General features: G+C 42.5%; 1 long non-coding RNA gene across 1 annotated transcript; it reads right to left on the bottom strand.

Moving 5' to 3' along the window:
- Positions 1 to 10,745: 10,745 nt before the first annotated feature.
- LOC120713941 lies at positions 10,746 to 11,839 on the bottom strand. The gene is made up of 2 exons (XR_005694718.1): positions 11,621 to 11,839; positions 10,746 to 10,849 (listed from the first exon to the last, which is right to left on the bottom strand). It is a non-coding gene; the product is annotated as an uncharacterized LOC120713941 (long non-coding RNA).
- Positions 11,840 to 12,156: the final 317 nt, after the last annotated feature.

Here is a 12,156-nt window from a genome sequence, read left to right as displayed (position 1 = left end):
CTATTAATATAAACATCTTACCCCTACCGCCTACTGGTGTGGCCAGATGGGGCCGATGGCGCGATTTGGCAGCCTTGCTTCTGTCAGTCTGTCCCAGGGCAGCTGTGGCTACAACCGTAGCTGCCTCACCAGTGTGTGAATGTGAGATGAGATGAATAGTGGCATTGGGAAAGCGCTTTGGGTGCCTTGAAAAGCGCTATTAAATCCAATTCCATTATTTTATTATTATTATTATTATTATTAAATTACTACTAGTTTAATTTGTCAGCACCTTTCTGCCAGCCCTCTCTCTTGCTTTTGCAGCCTTTGCCGTGTTCGCCGACCAATCAAAGGGTTGCCGATCAATGTTTCTACTATCGATGCGTAGCCCCTGTTAAGCCACCCAGTTGATCTCACATTACTTCATCCAGCTGTACTAATCGGACAACAACAGGTGTGTTCGAGAACCGGAATCGCGAGCTCAAGTTCGCGCGTGATTGATCTTGGATGTGTCATTTTATCTGGATGTAGTAGCGAGGTACGAAGACGGACCCTTGGTCTCTGTTAGCAATATACAACATCTGAATCTTATTGTGTATACTTATCTACTTGTACATACATCTGTTCATAGCTATTCCCGCTCTTTTATCTCTTCCTTTCTGTATTATAATCTGCTCGTATTGCACTTACTGCTCTTGCACATCTGATTAGATGCAAAACTGTGTTTTGTTACCCTTATTTATGTGTCCTTACAGGCACAATGCACACGTTTCACACCCCAATTACCCGAAACGTATTCCGATTACTTATGCAGATCTACTATACGTGTTTCTACTGTCACTGTTGATATTGATTATATTATCGCCATTATGGAATGCTAAATGGGGCTTCTACCTATCAACTTATCTGGACCGCTTCTTCAAGTTCCACATAAGCTTAATTCTTTTATCATTAAAACTATACTTAAAACTTCAATTCCTTTTGTTTGCAGTGACAGCATTTAGGGAATTCTATTGCGTATCTAGCGATGGTTAATATCACACTCTGCTTGTAACCAAATATCATGTCACATTTGAGCTCTGATTTTTACACTGACTCACTGTTTTTTAAACACCCTCATCATCTTAAATTGACAACTGATCCTCTGGCACCATGATGTGTGACTGAACTATGACTGAAACACTAAAGCTGTTCTGCAACTGTTCAACCTCAACAGAACAGCACTACTGTAACTTCAATACAAACTGCAGGACTACACCAAATTCCCCTTGTGGGGGACAATTTAAGGATATTCTATTCTATTATATTCTATTCTGTTTCCTGCACCAAACTGTCTGTGTTTATTAGCACAGCAGCTGCCAATAACACAGTTGGTATATTCGAGTTGACATTTAAGGACTATTAAAAAACAAACAAACAAACAAAAACCTCATTGTGTATAGTACAAATCTGATACACAACATCTCTCAAGTGAATTACAGGCTTATTTGTAATCTTTAAATTTCCAACAACTCATGACCCCACTATAATATCTAAATTATTTAACATACATAGAACAGGGATCAGATTTAATAATGAGTTAAAATCACAAATTACCTCCCGTGAGATGTAAACAAAACCCGAACAACAGAAAAAAAAACAAGACCAAAGAAGGTTCAGGAAAGAGCAGTAATAATTTCTTATCTCTTATTGTTTCTCACAGTTTGTCGAGCTTCACCGACCAACTCTCAAAGAAGGCCCCAAAGCCCTTGAACTTTGTAAAGGCTGCACGTAACGACACACATTGCCATGCTTGTTCATTAAGAAATTACAATTTTTTGTCAAGATAAGTCATGTACGCCCCCGCAGGAAGGAGTAGGTCTAAGGAGCTTGGAAAGAAAAGTGTCAGAACTTCTTTATTTTTCTTGAAAGACTTCAACATGGTCAACTGGTCAACATGACCCCCCTTGGGGGACACTGCCACCACATCCACCATTTGCTCTTTGAACTGAAGACGCTTCTCGGGTGAGAGTGAACGTCTTAAAGAAAATTTTTAACAAAGTCCAGGACGCTTTTCTTTTCAGCTCCTTAGACTAGAGCTGACCTGGATGACAGAACCTTCACAGACACCCAGTGCAGGAAGGTTACTAAATGTACTGGATGCTTGTGCATTACAGGGAGTCATTGATAAAGTTGAAAAAGCTCTACAATCAACGTGGAAAAAGCATGAGGAGAATTACCACAGATTCAGGTTAAGACCTCAACATCTCCTCCTGATATTATTGATTGATGATTGAGTTTTATTTTTATTGTGAATTTCTGGTTTACTAATAAATAAATAAAAACTGCCTGAAGCTCGTATGTGAGTACGCGCATGGAAGACGGCAGACTACAGGAAACAGCTGTATTCTCCTCGAATGCAGATGAGGCAGGATTACTCCTAAAGGTCTTTAAAACAAGCTCTTCAGTCAACGGCTAACAAGCAGCCATTTGCTACAACGAAACGGCTAAACAAATTTTCCCGTCAATACTAGTTTTAGTTAAGAAGCCACGTGAACAAGGGGACCTTTGACCAGCCCACAATTAAAGTCTAAGACCAGCCAGAAGAAATAACGGTTTGGTTTACTTGTTTGCGCAGACTCACACTCCGGATGTGTACACGTGGGTGAAAATGTCTGAGAGGCAACTAAATCAAGTATGAGAAAATTCTCTTGCAAAAATGTTGAACTTTGCTGTGATGTAGAGACAAATTCCCATAGTGGAGCTGATCACAGCCACCAGATTCAGAAACCTGAACCAACACTTGGATGTGGACGCAGAGCACCTGCGACTGTCGGTTTTGGCCTCCTCGGCAATGCAAATGTTCCCCACCTCACCATCATGGATGAGGAAGGCGTCGTGTCACTTAGTGAGGGACAACCTAATCGTCATCTGACAGACAAGAGTGGGCCCAAGTGTTTTACAAATTGTTGGGTTTTTGAGGAATCAGAAAAATAACACCAATCGTCCAAAGTCTTTTATTTTATAAGCAGTTCAAGGTTAAACACGGCTGCCTTGTCTGTGCTCACTCAGGAGACCCAAATGAACAAACGAGCCACCCACCCCTAGGCAGTGTACCCCTTTTAACAGGATCTTAAACCTGCTTTTGAAACAACTGAGGGTGGCCTTTAGGTCTGATATCTGCTTCAGGTTTTCTTGTACCTCTCTCTCTACGTCTCCTTATATAGACATGAGCCTTTTTCAGGAAAAATACATCCCATTACCTAGCAACCACTCTGCAGCACTCTGGTCAGGCTGCATACAGAGATAGGGAGGGGGAAGGAAAAGGAAAGTGGGGAAGAGAGCTTCTTTATGGGCCTGTTTCTTCTAACAGAGTCAGTCTTTAAAGTTTTGTACCTTCTTGTGCCTCAGCAGACCATCCCCCTCAAATTCCTCAGAGAAGGAGCTTCTGTCTGCTGCCTGTTGTTGTCAGTGTTATAGACTACTTCAACACTCTTACTAGTCTACAATACCTAACTGTGTGTGGTAAAGGATTAAAACAAACGTGTGATGTTAATTTTGATCATATAGCCTTAAGGTAAAAATAAATTCCAGCTGGAATCTACGGGACTCTTGACGACTTTCTATAATGTGTGATTTCAGCCCATCCAGAGCTCCCGTGTTGAATGATTTCTAATGCCTTTTGTCTATTGGATCACTAACATCACTAAAGTGTTTTGATATTTATGCAAAGGTATGTTTAAGTTTGAGGAAACCTGCACGTCAGCTGAGAATGAAGAAGTCACTGGATGAGTGGTCAATGAAAGGAAATCTTCAGATAACCCCCATTATCCTCCTGGTGACTTTTGATTCACCACACACATCGTTCCCACATCACCCTTGCCACTAACCATGTCATGCAATTTTTGACCGATGGCTGAGTGAGGCATAGAGAATTTAAGCCCCATGGGAGTGTCCCCTAAAAAACCTTGGCTAATCGTGGCCTACACCTGTTTTCACACCTTGACTCGTGGATTGGGTAGGAATTAGGGGTCCATTGTCCCTTTTGGGGGGACACTCCATAGGGCTTAAATCTGGGACTCTCCACCATTTGACCTTCAATTAAAGAAGCTTCTCGGATGACGGTGAAACGTCTTCAAGCAACTTAGAGAAGTCCAGACGCTTTTCTTCCAAGCTCCTCAGAGCCACCTCATAAATATATGGCTCTTAAAGTACCACCTTATGACCACCTTAAAGTACACTTGTATAGGCCATTTTAACACCACATACAGTTTACACAAGACAATTTCTCTCTTATATGAGTATTTATTTGAACTGTCTAAAACAGGATGTAACAAGCGATGTTAATATAACTGTTACTGCATTAAAACATTCACAGCAGGTGGGATACCCAATCTTTAATTGATGACGTTGAACTCTGCTTCCGGGTCCAAACCTACTATGCGTGTTTTAACATATTTATGTTTTGGATTCTTGTTCTATTTAATCTGAAAAGCCCTCTTTAGAGGAAGCAGAGTGAGGTAGAGAGGGCCAGAAAGTAGAGCCGGAACGTGAACTGCTCAGAGGCGGACAAACCAGCTTCTGGGCAGCTTCGAACATACTGGTACACTCGGGCCTGTTGCTAACCACCTCTACTGATGCTGCTAGGAATCTTGGAGTTTTCATGGATAGTTCCTTCAAACTAGAATAAACAGGTCTCTACTGTGGTAAAAACCAGCTTTCACCAACTACGCCTAATTTCTAAGGCTAAACCTTACATACCACAAAAAGATCTGGAGAAACTCATTCATGCTTTCATCACTTCAAGACTGGATTATTGTAATTCTCTCTACTTGGGCCTACAATCTTCTCTTCTTCAGCGTTTGCAGCTGGTCCAAAATGCCGCAGCACGTCTCTTGACCGGCACTAGAAAGTACGATTCTATCACCCCTGTTCTGGCAAATTTACACTGGCTTCCTATTAAATACCGAATTGATTTTAAAAATTGATTTTATTGTTTACTTATAAAATCCTAAACAATATGGCACCTGACTACCTAGCTGATCTCCTCTGTCTGTATAGCCCTCAGAGAGCACTAAGATCATCGGGCCAACTGCTCTTAGTGCAACCTAGGTCTCGGCTGAAGACCAGAGGAGACCGTGCCTTTGCCGTTGCTGCACCTAGGTTATGGAATACTCTTCCTCTTCATATTCGCGCATCAGATTCCATTCAGTCTTTTAAATCACATCTAAAAACGTATTTTTTTAACCTGGCATTCAAGGCGAATTAGGGTAATTTACATCTGGCTTTGCATTTAGATTATGTAATTATTTTATATTTTATTTATATCTGTAATTTATATTTTATATTGTGATTTTTATCTGTATCATGATTTTACTGGAAAGCACTTTGGTGTACTTCGGTCTTTAAAAATGTGCTATATAAATAAATTTTGATTGATTGATTGATTAGGTCCGACGACTGGACCAAATGGATAAAGCGTTTTGACAGATTTCGCATCGCGTCTGGATTGGAGACGCAAGCGGACGAAAATCAAGTGAACGCCCTTATCTACACTATGGGCGAGGAGGCAGAGGACATATTGGTATCCTTGCACCTGACTCCCAAAGAGGCGAGCGATTATGAGACCGTTAAAAGGAGGTTGGATACTCACTTCGTAGCCCGAAGAAACATCATATTTGAGCGAGCGACGTTTAACTAGCGCCAACAAGAGACGGGTGAGTCAGTTGACAACTTCCATATTGCACTGCATTGTCTGGCAGAACATTGTGGATACGGGACTTTGCATGACGAAATGGTGTGAGACAGATTTGTCGTGCGTCTGAAAGACAAACGATTGTCAGAACAGCTACAAATGGATCCAGAACTAACGCTAGAGAAAGCGCTTAACAGAGCCTGACAAAGTGAGCTTGTAAAGAAGCAACAAGAGATGCTAAGCACTAACTTTAAAATGGATATTACCAACTCACAACTGAACCGCGTCCATGCTAAACGGCAAGAAGGGGCACGTCCCGAGCAGCTGACACTGCCACATAAACAAACCACTGCCAAAACACAGAAAGAAAAAAAGAGACAATGCAGAAGATTAGGAGACATAAAAGGTCACAATCTTCAACAATGCCCTGCGAGGGAAGCCGCATGTAATTACTGTAAGAAAAAAGGACATTTTACCAGAATGTGAAGAAACAAAAAACTGTGTGAAGTCAATGCTGCAACAGTTTCAGAGAACGGTGATACAGATGATGAGGTCGCTTTCTTGGGTTCCCTTTCTGCAGAAACCAAAGAGAGTCCATGGGTAACACAGATACATGTGGACAAATGCAACACACTCTTTAAAATTGACACCGGAGCAGATGTCACAGCAGTCCCAGAGACTTTCTACACACAGCATCAGTTGGGGAGATTGGAAAAGCCCAAAAGGGTTCTGCAGGGCCCAGGAGGAACACGTCTGAAGGTAAAAGGCATGTTCACAGCCACTCTCAGCAAGAACAAGCACAAAAGCAAAGAAGACGTTTATGTCGTACAGGGTTTATGCTGACCGCTGCTGAGCGGGCATGCTGCAGTAGCACTACAGCAGGTTGCTAGAGTGAATCATATTTGCTTAGTCTCCATTGATGCAGTCAAACAAGAATTCCCCAAGCTTTTCAGCAGACTAGGAAAAAGGGAGGGGGAGTACAATATTGTTCTGAAACCAGAGGCACAGCCGTTTTCCCTCTTGACCCCTAGGCGAATCTCTCTTCCACTCTTACCAAAGGTTAAAGAAGAGCTGAACAGGATGGAGCAGCAGGGTGTCATTTCCAAGGTGGAGGAGCCCACTGATTGGTGCGCGCCTATGGTGGTGGTTCCTAAGCGCACAGGCAAGGTGAGAATATGCAGCGATCTCACTGAACTAAACAAATATGTCATGAGAGAGAAACTTCCACTCCCTTCAGTAGAACACACACTAGGACAGCTTGCAGGAGCAAAAGTGTTCTCAAAGCTGGATGCCAATGCAGGATTTTGGCAGATTCCCTTATCCAGGGACTCTTCTTTGCTCACGACCTTTATTACACCTTTTGGTCGGTATTGTTATAATCGTCTGTGCTTTGGAATCTCATCAGCCCCAGAACACTTCCAGAAACGGATGGCAAGCATTCTTGAGGGCTTAGAAGGAGTCCTCTGCCAGATGGATGATGTGCTCATCTGGGGGACGTCACAAGCAGAGCATGATGAGAGACTTCGAAAAGCACTGGTTCGACTGCAGAAGGCTGGAGTAACATTGAACGACAAGTGTGAGTTCTCCAAGAACAGGATAAAGTTCCTGGGGCAGGTCATTGAGGCATCGGGGGTTAGCGCAGATCCTGACAAGGTGCATGCCGTGAGTTCCATGGATGAGCCCAGCAACATAAGTGAGGTGAGACGCTTCGTGGGCATGGTGAATCACCTAGGAAAGTTTCTTCCTCACCTGGCGGAAAAAACGCGCCCCCTAAGAGATCTACTGAAGAAGTCCAACCTGTGGCAGCAGCAGCAGGCTTTCGACGGTATCAAAAAAAGAACTGACAACACCCCCAGGGCTTGCTTTGTATGATCCAAATGCTGAAACGTGCGTATCAGCTGATTCATCTTCGTATGGCTTGGGAGCTTCTCCAGCGGCACGCCAATCTAGGGTGCAAACCAGTAGCATACGCTTCAAAAGCTCTCAGCGCGACAGAGCAGTGATAAGCTCAAATTGAGAAAGAGGCCCTCGCTTCAACATGGGCCTGTGAGAGGTTTGCAGAGTTCCTAATTGGGAAAACATTCCACATTGAAACAGACCACAAACCTTTGGTCTCGTTGCTTGGCTCCAAGGGCCTGGGCGAGCTTCCACCTCGTATACAACGTCTACGCATGCGATTGATGAGGTTCTCTTATACCATATCTCATGTTCCTGGTAGAGACATTGCAACAGCAGATGTACTGTCCAGGGCTCCTGTATGTGACACAACTGAGGGTTTGCCGGAGGAAGAAATCAACTTGTATGTGAGTCCGTCATAGCAAGCCTGCCAGCCACAGAGCCACGACTCAGAGAAATCCAGACACATCAGGACAATGACAGCATTCTAAGCCAGCTGAAGAAGTTCTATGTGGAAGGATGGCCAGATAAGTACTCCATTGAAAGGATTTTCCAGCCTTATCTGCCATTTTCAGGTGACCTCACAGTCCACAATGGTTTGCTTCTTTATGGGAGAAGAATAGTGATTCCCAAATCACTCAGAGCGGACATTCTGTCTAAACTACATGAAGGACACCTGGGAATAACGAAATGCAGAGAGAGAGCTAAACAATCTGTTTGGTGGCCAGGCCTGAGCAGTCAGCTGATAAAAGTGATCGGGACCTGTGACACTTGCTGCCGTGAGCGGACTAACCACAAAGAAACCATGCTACCTACCGAGTTCCCACAAAGACCGTGGGCCATGGTTGGAACTGATCTGTTCCAGATAGAGAATAAACAGTACCTGGTCATTGTGGATTACTTTTCCAGACTCTTCGAAGTTGCCAAACTGACATCTACAACATCAGAGGCAGTGATCGAGCACTGTAAATCAATCTTTGCACGTCATGGCATACCAGAGCGGGTTCGCTCTGATAATGGACCTCAGTTTTCGTCTGATTCCTTCAAAAGATTTGCACAAGAATGGGGTTTTAGCCATGAGACATCCAGTCCCCACTTCCCTCAGAGCAATGGGGAGGCCGAGAGGGCACTCAGGACCATCAAAAGTCTTCTTAAAAAGTCTGGCGATCCCTATCTCGCCCTTATGGCATACCGGGCCACTCCATTGGCAAATGGCTACAGCCCGACTGAGCTTCTCATGGGTAGAAGGATAAGGACAACTATTCCTGTCATCCCCGCGGGGGCCCATCGTGTATAGGTGTAACGGAGAAACAGCCAATCAAATCGCAGCTTTTCGGGCATTGGAAAAAAATGGGTTTTTTTTACACTGAACTGTCTGAGCGCGGGTTCGAGTCCTGGTTGGGACAAAGGTTGTGTTACATTATCAAAAGTTAAACACCATTTTCAATTTACTTATTGTGGATAACATTTATTTTTCACTTTGCTTTTAATTTTTATTTCATTATCATTTTATTTATATTATATAGTGTTATGGCCTGTGGAGCAATTTTTCTGCATTACGTACCTATACTGTCACAAAGTACATAACTCAGACTAAACTGTATCATCACAGTCTTGAGATGATACATACCAGACATATAGTCTACAATTATGCAGACATCCAACTTTTAATACAAAGACTAAAGCTAAAACTATAATACAGATACATTCTGATGACATAGAAAATGAAGCTTATACATAATTTAAACAAGGCATGTCTGTAATAAGTCATCTGTCTGCTTCCTGGTGGCTGTTAGTTTATATCTATTCATTTTCCAGCACAAACTCAGTACTGACATCATTACTTTATTCCAGTCATGCTCTTGCCAGCCTCCACTCTGCATGCTTTAAATCTGTTGCTCTTCTGCTTCTGCCATTCTGCGTTTCAGATCCTCAGCTATGCAGCCCGCCTCCTCTCCTTTCTCCCCCTCACTGTGGTCACTCAGAACCCTGTCCCAGCTTCCATCTTCATCACTACCAGCATTTTGACTCTGGGGTGTGGCTTATGCAAAATCCTGTCACTGCTGAGATTTCTTCTGCTATGATGGGTCATTGGAGTCTAACTGCCTAACAGTTACATTTATTTCTGTATCTCAATAAATCATGTTCGGTTTTTCCACATGATCTCTCCTTATTGAACTGCTTTTGTAGATAAGCTTCAAGCCAGAAAGCAACAATACCTAAACCAAAAATATTATCATCAGAAGTGAGAAAGTGTCTGGACTATCTCCAGCTGTGTTGCATGTATTAAAGATAACTTCAGACACTGTCTGGTTGTCATGTCTGAAACAGGATGTATAGTCAAACAGATAAAAGACAGCAGTCATGTTTCTAATATTACAAATCAACCAGAAAGATTATAAAGATAAAAGCTGTGAGACCCCACTAGAGAAAGGATGGCTTGTTATCATTACATGAAGTGATTTAGAAATAATATGTAAGCTTTCAGGGCAGCACTCACAGCTTTTTAAAACTGATTACCTGATGGTGAGCACACACAGGTATATAAACATACAGGTTAACTCTAAGAGGTTATAAAGAAGAGAGCTGTGCTGCTATTTTTACAGAACACAATTTATTCACATTTTTATATTTACAATCAGTTTTTATTTATATAAACAAAATAAACATTACAAAACTATCTTATGTACAATATCAACAGTTTCTCCCCTATTTCCTCTTTTCTTCCACCCATCTTTGTCTCTCTGCCTCGTAGAAAGGAGACTCCTGAATCTCCTTCCAGGTGCTCTTGGCTCGTGAGCCAAAGCCAACCAGCTGATCATCCTCAGAGGCTTCTGCAGCAACACTCACTCTGCTGGTCTTGTAGTTCAGAAGAGTCTTTATCTCTGTAAAGCTGAGGGCATACTGTACAAATGAATGCAAGCTCTCCTTGCCATGCCCTTCTTCCACAGAGGTCCCTGCAGCCTCTTCCTTCTGGAGATCTTTGATCAGGTACATGGTGTACCCAACATCATTCCCCAGAAGCCACCGGAAAGATTTCCCTTTATACTTTCCAAACTGCAGAATGTACTCTCTCTGCACTTCCTTCATGTCAGACTCATCCCCTCCTCTCTGATAGATGACAGTCAGAGCATTCTGATGTACAACATCCTCCCTCACAGGTGCAGACTTGTCCTGCAGTTTGGGGTCATTTTTAATCCTTCGAGCTTCTTTTGACGAGTCCTGGAGAAGGTATCCAAGTGGCCCCTTGCGGAACACCACAGAGATTTTCCCTGGACATGGCACAACTTTCTTCTGCATCTTGACAAGCAGTGAAAAAATAAACAATTATATTAAACAAAATTGATTCCAAACACAAACAAAGACATTTCAGGTTATAATCTTGCTGCTGGGTTTACACAGCAGGATGCAGGAGAACAATAACGAGACACAATTTGAAAGAACATTGACAACATTTGGGATAAAAGTGTTTTTTACTCCAGGTATAACAAACTGTTCTGTCTGTAAATAAAAACCTTTCATGGTTGAATGATTATTGGCATATCTGCAAAATTTGTGGTAACTGCTTAGTAGTCATGGCACATAAGAATTGCTGGTAGATTAACAACATATATGTATTTAAGCTATCGTGTTTATTCATACACGAGTGGGCATTGCTCATGTTAGAGATATCAAAACAGATTTTCGCATTGATAAGGTGACTGACCATTACAACATGAAAGCAATACATTTTCTTTTAAAGCATGGTTCAGTCATTTAGCATGTCATCTCATAACAAGACACTTATTGGCTATTTAATTGTACCACATTATTGTAATGTCAGTGTCACAGCAGTCGGAAACCTACAAAGTTTATTTAATGGCAAAACACGTCAATGAAACACGCAATTTATTTAAGGATCACGTTCATTCATTTTTTACCGTGCCACTTTACAACAGCAGATAAACTCCCACCGTCTTTAACTGAGCGATGGATGCTTCGTAAATGCAATCGCAACACGCCTATTACCTGTAATATACACCTGTAAATGTATTCTGTTGGTTTACTGTTATTTCAAACGACGTTTCTTACCTTTGATCAATGAATGAGGAGCGTTGGGATGTGTTGCGAGCGTTGAGTTACTTGTTTTCTCTCCCGAAACGTAAAAGAGGAGATTTTTTAAAAGTGCCGCCGCATCTCAAACTCGTTACAGCGCCGGAAGACCGTAGTGGCCAAAAATATATTACATCCGTAGTGGTTTAGCACTACCGTAGAGAATGAATGGGAAACGGTTTAGGCCGTTTAGCTAAACAATCCCAGGCTCCTGGGTAAATCCAAGAGGTACGGACACAGACAAGCTCAAAGCTATAGAACAATCGTACAGACAAAAACAAAGACAAAACTACAACCGCAGACACAGAGCGCATGATATGCTACAGCTCAATCCTGGAGACAAAGTGTGTGTCTCAGACATGGATACTAGAGGGACAGTCGTGTCCATGGCAGGCTCACCGAGGTCCTACATCGTCGAGACAGCAAAGGGCACGCTGAGAAGAAACCGTTACCATCTTACATGGACACCTGGGGCACTGGAGATTTCTGGTGATCCAGAGGCTTCACCTGAGAAC

Source organism: Simochromis diagramma, unplaced genomic scaffold, assembly GCF_900408965.1.
Source record: "Simochromis diagramma unplaced genomic scaffold, fSimDia1.1 OVJJ01000404.1, whole genome shotgun sequence".
NCBI classification, from domain to species: Eukaryota; Metazoa; Chordata; class Actinopteri; order Cichliformes; family Cichlidae; genus Simochromis; species Simochromis diagramma.
The sequence above is the reverse complement of the archived record's forward strand: the minus strand, read 5'-3'. Positions and strand labels throughout refer to the sequence as shown.